Source organism: Hoplias malabaricus, chromosome 13 (assembly GCF_029633855.1).
Source record: "Hoplias malabaricus isolate fHopMal1 chromosome 13, fHopMal1.hap1, whole genome shotgun sequence".
Lineage (NCBI taxonomy): Eukaryota > Metazoa > Chordata > Actinopteri > Characiformes > Erythrinidae > Hoplias > Hoplias malabaricus.
In genome coordinates, this window is record NC_089812.1 from 29,896,317 (window position 1) to 29,908,358 (window position 12,042).

At 43.4% G+C, this 12,042-nt stretch overlaps 1 protein-coding gene across 1 annotated transcript in view; it reads right to left on the reverse strand.

Annotated features, from left to right (window-relative positions):
• pvalb6 (parvalbumin 6) overlaps positions 1–12,042 on the reverse strand; it is a 74,477-nt gene that overhangs the window by 34,522 nt on the left and 27,913 nt on the right. Inside the window, exons 5-6 of the mRNA XM_066641937.1 lie at positions 11,829–11,953; positions 1,584–1,697 (exon numbers count right to left, since the gene is read on the reverse strand). The gene's annotated coding sequence lies outside the window, so the exon portion shown is untranslated. The remainder of the gene's footprint in view (positions 1–1,583; positions 1,698–11,828; positions 11,954–12,042) is intronic.

Below are 12,042 nucleotides of genomic sequence, written 5' to 3' on the forward strand. Positions count from 1 at the left end.
TCACCCTCTGTCTTTCTTGCATTCACTCTCTCATTCTCCCTCTCTCTTTCTCTGTTACTCCAGCTCAGATGCCTCCTTTCAACTCTATATCTCTATTTCTCACACACACTCCTACAATTTTTACACTTCTTTTCATTGCTTCACTTTCCCCTGCACTCCCTTCACCCGCCCTTTTTTTGTCCTGCAAACTCTCTGATACTCTCTTTACCCCTGCAGCAGCATGCGCTTATGCACACACACACACACACACACACACACACACACACACACACACACGGTCTGTGTGGTGTTAAAGGCATTGAGTCCATGCAGCTGTTTCTTTGACAATCTGGAGCACAGATTAGGCTGGAGGCTTGGGAGTGGGGGTGGGGGGGGTATAAAGGAAGGCGTGAACGAGCAGTGGGGCAAGGGAGGACAAGAAGCGTGAGAAAGAATGAAAGTGAAGAGAGGAACAAGTAGAGAGAAAATGAAAGAAAGTGAAATAAAAAGTGTGAGGAGAAGAGCTAGACAAAGACAGTTGAGACAGAGAAGGGACTGAAAAAGAAAACAAAAATGAAACGAGAAGAAAGAGTGAGAGAAACAAAGAATGAGGGAGAAAGGCAGAAGCAGTGAAAGAAAGACTGTGGAAAGAAAAAGAGACTTCATCATCATCATTCACCACTGGTATCATTTTAACCTTCATCAGTGCTGCATTGGAACTGTTGAGAACTGATGGATTGTGTTACTCTAATGAAACACTAACATCCTATTCAAGTAGACACAAGATCACCTGCCAGGTGCTGCCACACTTCCTTTCATCTTTCTGCTCTGCAATCCTCCTGCCACACACACACACACAGCACAGGCTGGCAGAGCTCAGCTGTGGTTTGTGAATGGAGTATTACACACAGATAATAATGCAGCCACAGACGAATCTTTCTCCTCTCTCACTAGATCTTTTCTCCTTTTGCTTACAATCAGTCTCTCCTCTCCTTTCCTTACACTCTCTCGTCCATACTCTCCCCTTACGTTCCCATTCACAAACCCCCCCCACCCTCTCTCTGCATTCAACTCTCCCGCAGCCCTCCACGCTCTCAGGGTCTCACACATGCCGCAAACTCTCTCCTCGTGTCCTCTCTTCATTCTTCTCCCCTTCTTTACTCTACAACCGCATCCTTTCCTCTTTCACTTCTCCCATTCTTGCGGTTTCTTCTCCTCTTCTGCTCTCTCCTCACTTTTCCTCTCTTCTCCTCCCCTCATTTCACTTATTTCCCATTCCTTTCCTTTCATTTCTGCTGGCTCCTTTCTTCCTTTCTTTCTTTCCACCCTCTCCTCACTTTTCCTGCTCAGTCATCCCTCTTTCTGCCCTTTCCTTTCATATTCCCTCTCTCTCTCACTCTCTCTCTCTCTCTCTCTCTCTCTCTCTCTCTGTGACAAGCCTGTGTTCTGTTTCTTACCTGTGTGGAGTGTGTGAGTATGTGTTCTGCCTCTTACCTGGTGTGGGGTGTGTGTGTGTGCGTGTATTCTGTCTCTTACATGGTGTTGGGTGTGTGTGATACTGTATTTGTGCATGTGTGTGTGTGTGTACGTATTCGGTCTCTTACCCGGTGTGGAGTGCTTGTGTCCTGGCTTGAGTGCAGCAGCTGGATGAGCTTCGGTGAGATTGTTGGAGAACGAGGGGAGACCCACACACAGGCAGCCAAAACGTCCGGGAACCACTGGCAGAAAGAGTGAGAAAGAAAGAGAGAATAAGTGAGAAAGAAAGAGAGAGAGAGGGAGTCTGAGTGTGTATGAGAGAGAATGAAGAGGAATAGAAGAAGAAAGGAAGACAGAAAGAGAAAGGCAGAGCAGGACAGAGAGAGGGAGCTGACTGGTTGGAGGTGAGATGAAGGGGAGTGAGACAGAGAGAGAAAGATAAAGGGATGCAGGGAGGGAGGGAAGAGATTGGGTGGGAGAGGGAGAGAGAGAGAATTGGATACAAAGAGTGGTGAATGAGAGTGAGTACTAGTGAGAGAGAGAGAGAGAGAGAGAGAGAGAGAGAGAGAGAGAGAGAGAGAGAGAGAGAGTTGTGCTAGATTATGTCAGCGGGGATTGTGTGATGCTTAAATGTTTAAGAGATGAGCCTGAGATAAAAAAACGGTGAAAGAGAGAAAAAAAAGGTAAAAAAAAAGAGCAAAGTAGAAGAGAACAAAGCATCACAACATTATCTGTTTACAATCACGTTGAGCAATAAAGATGAAAGAAAACTGCTAAAAAAAGTGATAGGAGAGAGAGGAGATAAGAGGAAGGGGAGAGAGAGAGAGAGAGAGAGAGAGAGAGAGAGAGCGCAAAAGAAAGGAGGGACAAGAGAGAGATAAAGAGGATAAAAGGGTGGGAATGATTCAAAGGCAAGTTGGTTTGACCTGAGGGCACTGCCACTAGATAATGCCACTCTGAGAAAAAAAAGAGGCCAGTGAATGTAGGATGACACAAAAGAAGAGACTGAGATAGAGCTAGACTGAATGAGAGAGAGAGAGAGCGAGAGAGAGAGAGAGTGATATTCATTATGAAAACGTCCACATTATCTGAGTCATGGGTAAACGGACACATTGAGGTCAGTGTTAGCTTAACTGGGGTCTTGATAGATGCACACACTAACATGCACACACACACACACATACACACACAGACACACACAGACACACACAGACACACACAGACACACACAGACACACACAGACACAGCTTGAGGTCAAATACCCTCAGATGCCACTTATGTAGTCAGTTCCATACATCGCTGCAGCTACAGGCGTAAATTAGCTACAGCTATGGACAACTATCCCTGCAGTGCTCTCATTACTGCTATAACTGGTTAACATCATTACAAGTATTAGTGGCACACATACAGGTGCTAATACTCGCTCGCTGTAGCTAATGACACATCTCCTGAACAAACGTTTAAACCCGACTGATCAACCTCAACTGCAGCATGACTACAAAAGCAAGCCTGGGCCCAAAGCCAGGCTCCCAGGGAAGAGGACGCAGCTCTCATAGTAACACCAAAGCTGCGCTAAAGGTATCAGGATGCTCCAAAGTGTGACTAAAACAAGGTGAATCAAATTACCGGTCTCACTGCGGGGCTGGGGAACCCGAAATAGAAGATAGAATTTACTAACGGCTGGTTTCACAAGCTTAAGTGCAGAGAATGGTGTTACACAAAAAGTGCCATACCTTAGAAACGAGACGATACATTAACGTTACCACGAGGCTACAACTGTGTAGCGTAACTGTAAAACATCACAGTGATCTGATCATGATTATGATCATAATGCATAAAGACACTGCACGATTACATTGCCATATTGTATCTGTTTATTTACCTGGCACGTGTCAGGAGAAAAATATGAACAAAAACGCTATTTTTGTTTGTTGTTCAGTAAAATTGATGTTATATCTGAAGTGACACAAATTGTGTGGCTTTTTTATACTTTAAATGCTTTCTCCCCACGTTCCTGCTAGCATCTCAACACTAAATCACATCATTTCACACACCGAGAACCAACAGTGTCCCAGTTATTCTGCTCACAATGTTACCCAGCCTTGAAAGAGTGACGAAAATGCAAAACCAATAATGACTTATCACTGAAAAAGCTTTTCCAGCCTGGCTTAGGTTTAATCTAGATTTGAAATCAGCTTGATGTTTGTGTTAAAGAAAAATAATCACGTCAGTGACATTCCTCCTTTAGCTGAACTCTAACAGCATGCACACACTTAAAGATTAGAGTGAAATATTGATTTAAAAAAAAAATCCCCACATTGCTTCTGCTTCTCTCCTTCCCCAGAGACTGTGGTAGTGCCCTCTAAGCTCTGACTGTATGTGTGCACCCATATGTGTGTGTGTGTGTGTGTGTGTGTGTTTGTTCCAGCAGCAACGTGGTGTAAAGATTCTCAATGTGCTGATGAGGAAAAGCAGGTCCCACATGAGGTGAGCTCTAATAGACATCTGAGGATGTGTCATCATTTTGTAATTCACCTTTAGCATTTTGATGAGCCCTGGGTCCTTAGTGCAGCTCTACAATTTTCTCACCCATATGACTTGATTGTGCCCTACTCAACTCACTCTGTGCAAACACTTATAGGTAATAAAAAAAGGGTGTAGATCATCCTAAACCAAATGAACTGGAAGGAATTTTGGGGCCATGGACAATAAGATGCAGGAGACCCCTGCCTTATTTAATTACTCTAAACAGAGCCTGTCACAACATGAATACATGCCAAACTTTCTATACGCCTAGCAATACTGTTACAGCTCCATAATTCCAGCACTTACTCAGTGTGCATGGTTGTGAATATTAATATGTAGCCAACAAGACTGCAGATCAATACATTGTGTTCAACAGGCCAATTCTGCAATGTGGTATAGTTCCTACTGTTTCTGTTTAGATCTGGACAGAGTTATTATTCACAGCCCAGTGAAATCCATACAAACATTTGTACAACAACGATATTCACTTTAAAATGTTCACATTTCAGTGGCTGAATTTAAAGGAACATTCATTCATTCATTATCTGTAAGCGCTTATCCAGTTCAGGGTCGCGGTGGGTCCAGAGCCTACCTGGAATCATTGGGCGTCAAGGCGGGAATACACCCTGGAGGGGGCACCAGTCCTTCACAGGGCAACACACACTCATACATTCACTCACACACTCACACCTACGGACACTTTTGAGTCGCCAATCCACCTACCAACGTGTGTTTTTGGACCGGAGCACCTGGAGGAAACCCACACGGACACAGGGAGAACACACCACACTCCTCACAGACAGTCACCCAGAGGAAGCAAACACGGACACAGGGAGAACACACCACACTCCTCACAGACAGTCACCCGGAGAAAACCCACACAGACACAGGGAGAACACACCACACTCCTCACAGACAGTCACCCGGAGGAAACCCACGCAGACACAGGGAGAACACACCACACTCCTCACAGACAGTCACCTGGAGGAAGCCCACACGGACACAGGGAGAACACACCACACTCCTCACAGACAGTCACCCAGAGGAAGCAAACACGGACACAGGGAGAACACACCACACTCCTCACAGACAGTCACCCGGAGAAAACCCACACAGACACAGGGAGAACACACCACACTCCTCACAGACAGTCACCCGGAGGAAACCCACGCAGACACAGGGAGAACACACCACACTCTTCACAGACAGTCACCTGGAGGAAGCCCACACGGACACAGGGAGAACACACCACACTCCTCACAGACAGTCACCTGGAGGAAGCCCACACGGACACAGGGAGAACACACCACACTCCTCACAGACAGTCACCCGGAGGAAACCCACGCAGACATAGGGAGAACACACCACACTCCTCACAGACAGTTACCCAGAGGAAACCCACGCAGACACAGGGAGAACACACCACACTCCTCACAGACAGTCACCCGGAGGAAACCCACGCGGACACAGGGAGAACACATCAAACGCCTCACAGACAGTCACTTGGAGTGGGAATTGAACCCACAACCTCCAGGTCCCAAGAGCTGTGTGACTGTAACACTACCTGCTGCGCCACCGTGCTGCCCTTAAAGGAACATTAAGTAGTATTTTTACTAATATGGGCTCATTACTGCAGAACACTTTGCAAGTTTTGGAAGAGTGCTGTTAAAGTCAATTACACTCCGCAATTGTAGAGGGAGCCCTGAAAAAGAAAAAGAAAAAACAGAAAATTGGCATTTCTTTAAACAGTTAAATTTATAACACATATTTGCCTCAGAATAAAAAGGTATGAGTGTATTCCTTCTATGTTTTCATGCTTTTTTCACCAGACCAAGGTTGGCTTCTCTTTTTTCTTTCATTTTCTATTTTCCGCTCCACCTCAAATGACACTACTGTTACATTCTGATGCACTAATTAAGGCAAAAAGAAAAAAAGCCACCAAAATAGGAAACCAATTTCTTCTTCATCCTCTTTTTTTTTCATTGTTTCCTGATGTTCTTGTATTTATTTGGAGGATTTGGTGCAATTTTAATCTTCAAACATGAAAATGAACCACAAGGTCACTCACATAACTCTGGTTCTCTGAATCAGGAGTGAGGTATGCCACGAAGGGGGACTCCTTCTGCGTGACTGACCACGGAAACACCAATGGCATCACATCTGGAAGGTGACTGACAGACCAATCACCACTGAGATCAAGAAATGCCTGTCTGTTATATAAGCAGGCGCAGTTCCCTTGCCACTCTTTCTCAAACATTCTCCCGAGACACCTACCTACCTCACTCCTGATTCAGAGAATGGGGGTTATGGAAGTAGCCTTATGTCCTTTCATGAGGAATGTTCTGTGCCTCTGTAAAGGTCATAAATCAGAAATGCTCCGCTGTCCAGGCAGATGTTCAGGCAAAACCACCAGAGCTCCGGGATGAGCCGTTGGGTAGGGTCTGACCATGTCTGTTACACCAGGAAAATGTGTTTAGTCTGGATAAATATATGGACAAAGTGAGCCAAGGCCATGCAGATAGGAGATAAACGTAACTTTTAGGGCTGAGATGAGCTCGTAACACAAAAAAGCAATGCAGACATGACCGGAGTAACTGACTGCAAGGTTAGAAGACAATGTAACCTTGACTTGACACATTGACATGTGTCAAAGTGTCAATAAGTATGGTGCAGTGAGAGTGCGGGCTTGCTTACTGTAGGACATTGTAGGCAGCAGGGCTGTTTTACCAAAGAGAGCCTTTAGCTTGATGCTCTGCAGCTTGAAAGGAATCTGTCCGAGCATGTTCAGGACCATGGAGAGGTCCCAAGATGGAATGAAAGGCTTGGAAGTCAGGCAAAGCCTGCTCGCACCTTTCATAAAACAGCATATTAAAGATTGTTTACATTTGGTAAGCCAACATGACATGCTACAATTCCAGCCAAGTACACCTTGAAGGAGGAAAAGGCTTTGCTACCATCCAGCAAGCTTTCTACAAAGTCCAGCACATTTGAAATGGAACACAAGTAAAAGACCCCTCCTTTGCCCCCACAGCATCACAAACATATAACACTTGCTGTAATACATTAATTGAAGGTAACAATTTGGAATTTCTTTTTTTTCCCATCAATGGCACTGGTCTAGCACAGACCTGTGAAGAAATGTTCTGCCAGTCTTTGCAGTGGGTTACAAGAGTGCCTGGATTCCTCTATGGGATCAGGTTTGGAGAAATACTTGGTGAGGAGGAAGCATAAGTCGTCTTGGCCAGCACAGGTCATTTTGCCCCAGGGCTTGTGAAAGCTGTTCAGCTGTATCTATGCGAGCTGGGTTTTGGGTTCTAGGGTTTGGCAGCCCTGAAATCCTAAGTGTTGAGGGAGTGGGGGCTCCCTCACTGATAGCTGGAGGTTCTATGTGTTTTGAGCAGAGGCAGACAAAAGTGGCATGCTTATGCTTTCTTCTACTGTCACCCATTTTGGGCAAAAACCTCATGGCTTGGTCAAAAGGTTCACTGTTGTCTTTTGGGGTGACCAGAATGTCAACTGCTTCTTCAACTCCTCTTGCAAAACTGCCTGATACGTCAACAAGAGAATGAAGGGACTGAGGGTCCGGATCCCAAGGGCTGAGGACTTAGCATTTCATCTTATCTGGGATGGAGGGGTGAGTATTGTAGAAGGTTGCTTTGTTGCCTGGGAGATGGTGCATCACTGATGATTCCACTTTTGGAAGGATTTGAAAACCCTACTTTATCCATCCATGGTCAGTGGCCAGGAACAGATTGGGAAGAGAAAATGGTTTGTCCTAGTGTTTCACCTCTGCCACTCAAGCTAGCTGTGCAGTGAGAATCTGCTTGTTGGGAGCAGGAGGAGTGGGCAGTTTTTCCCTTAAAGGAAGTCTGCTGTATTCTGAGACTAATCTGAAAAGTGGGCAAGAATATGCCCAAGAGTTTGGTATATGCCCAAGAGTTTTCCACTACTTGTATACAGACCCTGATGAGGTCAAATACATCAGATGAAGAAGCACCAAATTACCTTGCATGCCTAGACACAAGCTAATGAGACGAGATGTCTGCAGCAAGTGAACGTTATTCAAAAAATGAGAAGCTGATAGAGCCCATGTCCATATTTTCTATGTTTAGATAAGGTTTGGGAGCAGTCTCCGTGGTATCCTTGTGTCAAGAATGCATGGATCATCTGAAGAAGAGGCTTTGAAAATGTGAAGATCACCTCTCCAGTACCACTGCCAACAAAGTAATGCAGTGAGCTCAGCTAGTTAGGTTGACCATGATGCACATCCAATGCACAAGATGCACTTGAATGTGTGCGTCTCTGGCCAAATTCATGGAACTGCAGGCTGCCAGGCAAATACATGCGATCCAGCATGTAGAATACAGCAAGTGGTGTGTAGCTTGTAGACCACGTCATGGAAGGTGGTGGTAAATGTGGCATGCCTTAGCGTGTTGGGTGAGGAGGAAGGTAGCTCACCATGTTATACCATGTTAGCTAGTGTAGAGTGACTCACTGTAATGCATTAGTTAGCAGAATTTAACTAACTGTGAGGTGTTAGCTAAAGAATTCATTTTCACTATTTTTGTTTCATGAAATTGTGGAGATTTTCTGAAACCACATTTACATGTATTTTTCTTGTAGGCCAAAATGCCACAGACACAGGCTCATTGTTTGGGTATGTCACCAACCACAGCTAACCGCATATTCACAACAGCACTCAACTTAATCACAAACGAGGAGATTTACATTAAAGCAGAATTAAAACTGTAAGCTGAAAATGTAGATATCTATATATATGCAGCATTTCCACTTGCTGTAAGCTGATTAAATGCTGTATTCGGCGAAGGCCTTCACACCGTGCGTGTGAGTGAGGTTTGAAATGGCAATGCTCACATGCAATGCAAAAAAAAAAAGCCAAGGGGATCACTGCACAGAGTGGCATTAATTCATTACTACAGCTCCAATCAAATTAAATGTATTTCAGATACACTGCATCTGCCCATATATTTGCGTGGAGGTTTAGTTTTGACTTGTGGAGGAGTGTAAAGCTCCAGTCTGGTTAGATAATGGGGCAGGATTTTAAAATAAAAATGCATCTGCATCCCTCTAGTTCACTATATCACACACCCCTCCCTTCCTGTGAAATTGTTCAGAGTGCATATATGACTAGTGCCACTGAGTCAGTGTATGTGTAAAGTGTAACTTATGTGTAGCTGTGTGCGGAAGGATACGGTTTGAGATTGTGTGAATATTCTACAAGGTGTGTAGGTTTTGGAGCTCTCTGTGTGTGTGTGTGTGTGTGTATTTGCGCACTCCGTTCTGCTGTTACATCACCATGTTTTCTGTGTGTTTTCTCTAGAGCCTGCGTATCTCTCTCTCTCTCTCTCTCTCACATACAATATCTGGTCTACTGCTGATAATATACTGGACTACTGTTGTATTCTATTGGATTGCAGTAAAGAACACAGTTTTCCAATATATAAACTGCTATAAAGATACTAAATAAACTGTCAATATACTGAAACATTCTGTAGTAGTAAAACATTATAGTCGACAGTTCACCCCGTCTACTGTCAACTTCACCTTCAATCTACAGATACTGTAGCTATAACTTTACAATCAACAACCTACTGATTCACTGACTTCACCTCATATCCACAGCATTAGAATCACACTCGTCTGCTCCATGATTATTGTTCTCTATCTATTATTTCTAATGTATTGCCACATTTATTGTAATATTACGTTTTTGGGAAATCCTGCAGGTTTTGTGTTAAAGTTGTGACTTTTAAAAACATAAACCTTAGCATTTGTCTAAAGGTTTCGGACAGATTTGATAAGATAGCTGTAAAACGTTATTTCTACAGTAAACTGTCAAGAAACTGTTAGGTCAAAGAATTCCCCATTAACATTTTATTACTTAAAGGATAGCAATATGTTAAAATGATAAAATAATAATAATAACACACTAGAGTAGTGCAGGAGTACAGTTTTTATTACCGTACAGACTCTGGTTTTTCTGTGGGAAGTTGAGGCTTTCTACAGAACTTTTGCAATGTTCTATTCTATTTTGTAAGTAGTTTTGTAAGTAGTATTGTGAAAATTCTTATACCACGTTTATGTCCTTGTCTGGTTAAATGCAATGGTCAAATGTGAAACTGCAAAATGCAGTTAATTCTAATGTGCTTGTCACAGTAAATAACTAGTGACTAACGTGTATTATCTAGGGACCGCGTCCTAATGGTTCCTTCCTAAATACATGGCTGAGGTGCCCTTGAGCAAAGCTCCTAATACCAAATGCTCCCTGGTTATCAGGGATGGCTGCCTGCATTTCTGGGTTTGTATTTACTGCCTCTAGTGCATTCACACATTGTGATGCTTCATTGTCCTATAATGCAGAACAGATCATATAAAAGTGAATTACACTCTGCAACTGTAGGGGGAGCCCTGGAGCAAAAATGTTTAAAGTGTTCCTTTAAATGCCCAAGACATGTTTTGTTGTAAATTTTTGACAAAGATTCATTTCTCTAATCTTGCCTTGAGTTCTATTATGGATGTGTTACTTATTATAAGTAATTTATTAGCTTTCCGTACAAGGAACCATCATAAGGAATAATTCTATTCGTTCCACTGGGTTTACACTGTTTAAATGCAAACCTGCTGTTACTTTGCAACTTGTATATTTACTGCATTGTGTGTGGTGCATGTTTATTGTGGTTACTGTGGTGTGTTACAACCAAACAGTAAGGAGCAAAAACTTATAACTGCTCACAATTGAATATTTACAATTGATTATTTTTATTTGTATATCTTTTTAAATTAAAAAGGTACTACACTTTGGCGGAACGGTGGTGCAGCAGGTAGTGTCGCAGTCACACAGCTCCACGGACCTGGAGGTTGTGGGTTCGATTGCCGCTCCGAGTTACTGTCTGTGAGGAGTTGATGTGTTCTCCCTGTGTCCGCGTGGGTTTCCTCCGGGTGGTAGGTGGATTGGCGACTCAAATGTGTCCATAGGTGTGAGTGTGTGAGTGTGTGTGGTTCCCTGTGAAGGACTGGCGCCCCCTCCAGGGTGTGTTCCTGCCTTGCGCCCAATGATTCCATGTAGGCTCTGTGACCCTGAATTGGATAAGCGGTTACAGATAATGGATAGATGGAGGTACTACACTTACACGGTTTGCTGCATACATTACATTCATACTCCTATGGAAAAGTATAGGCATCCATGTTCACTATGTTTTGCAGATTTTATCAGTGAAATTTAGGACTAATCATGTATAGAGAACACACTTATGTGCATTTTGATGCCCAGTTACTATAGTTTTTACGGAAAAAAAAACATAAAAAAAATAATGGGTAAGACATGTTTAAGTAAATTGAAAAACATCAGGCCTCTATGTTTCAGAAGTGTGTCATGTAAATTGTGAACTATTACAGTATTAGTAAGTATGCTGGATGGAGTTTCCATGTTCTCCCTGTGTCTGCGTAGGTTTCCCCCGGAGTCTCCGGTTTCCTTCCACAGTCCGAAAACATGGAGGGTAGGTGAATTGGCTTCTCTAATAACTGTCCTAGTGTGTGAGTGAATGAGTGTGTATGTGAATAAATGTCTGTATGTGTGTGCGCCCAGATATGAATTGTCGCTGTGTCCTAGTGCCCGATGCAGTCCTCCATGTGGATGGTCGTTCCTGGTCGAGAGTACACTGTACGCGTTTGACTGCCGCTTCTCGCCAGTGTGTGTGTATTGAGTGTTCTGTGCAGTGTGGATTGTAAAGCATCCTTGGGTATCTACAAAGGCACTATATAAGATTAATGGTATTGTTATTATTATTATTACTACTACTACTACTTCAAAATATAGCAATATCACCTTTTCCTCCCAGTTATGGTTGTTTCTATGTTGGTTGGTCTTTCCTCTTTGCTGCACAGCAATATCCTGTTGTAATTTACAGTTCTTGCACATCTCTGCCCACTTCTTGGGAAAATGTTGGTATCCTGCACACACACACAGACGAGCCTACTGAATTCATGTGTTAGAAGATTATTTCTTTATAAATAAAACCTATTACATCAATGCATGCTTT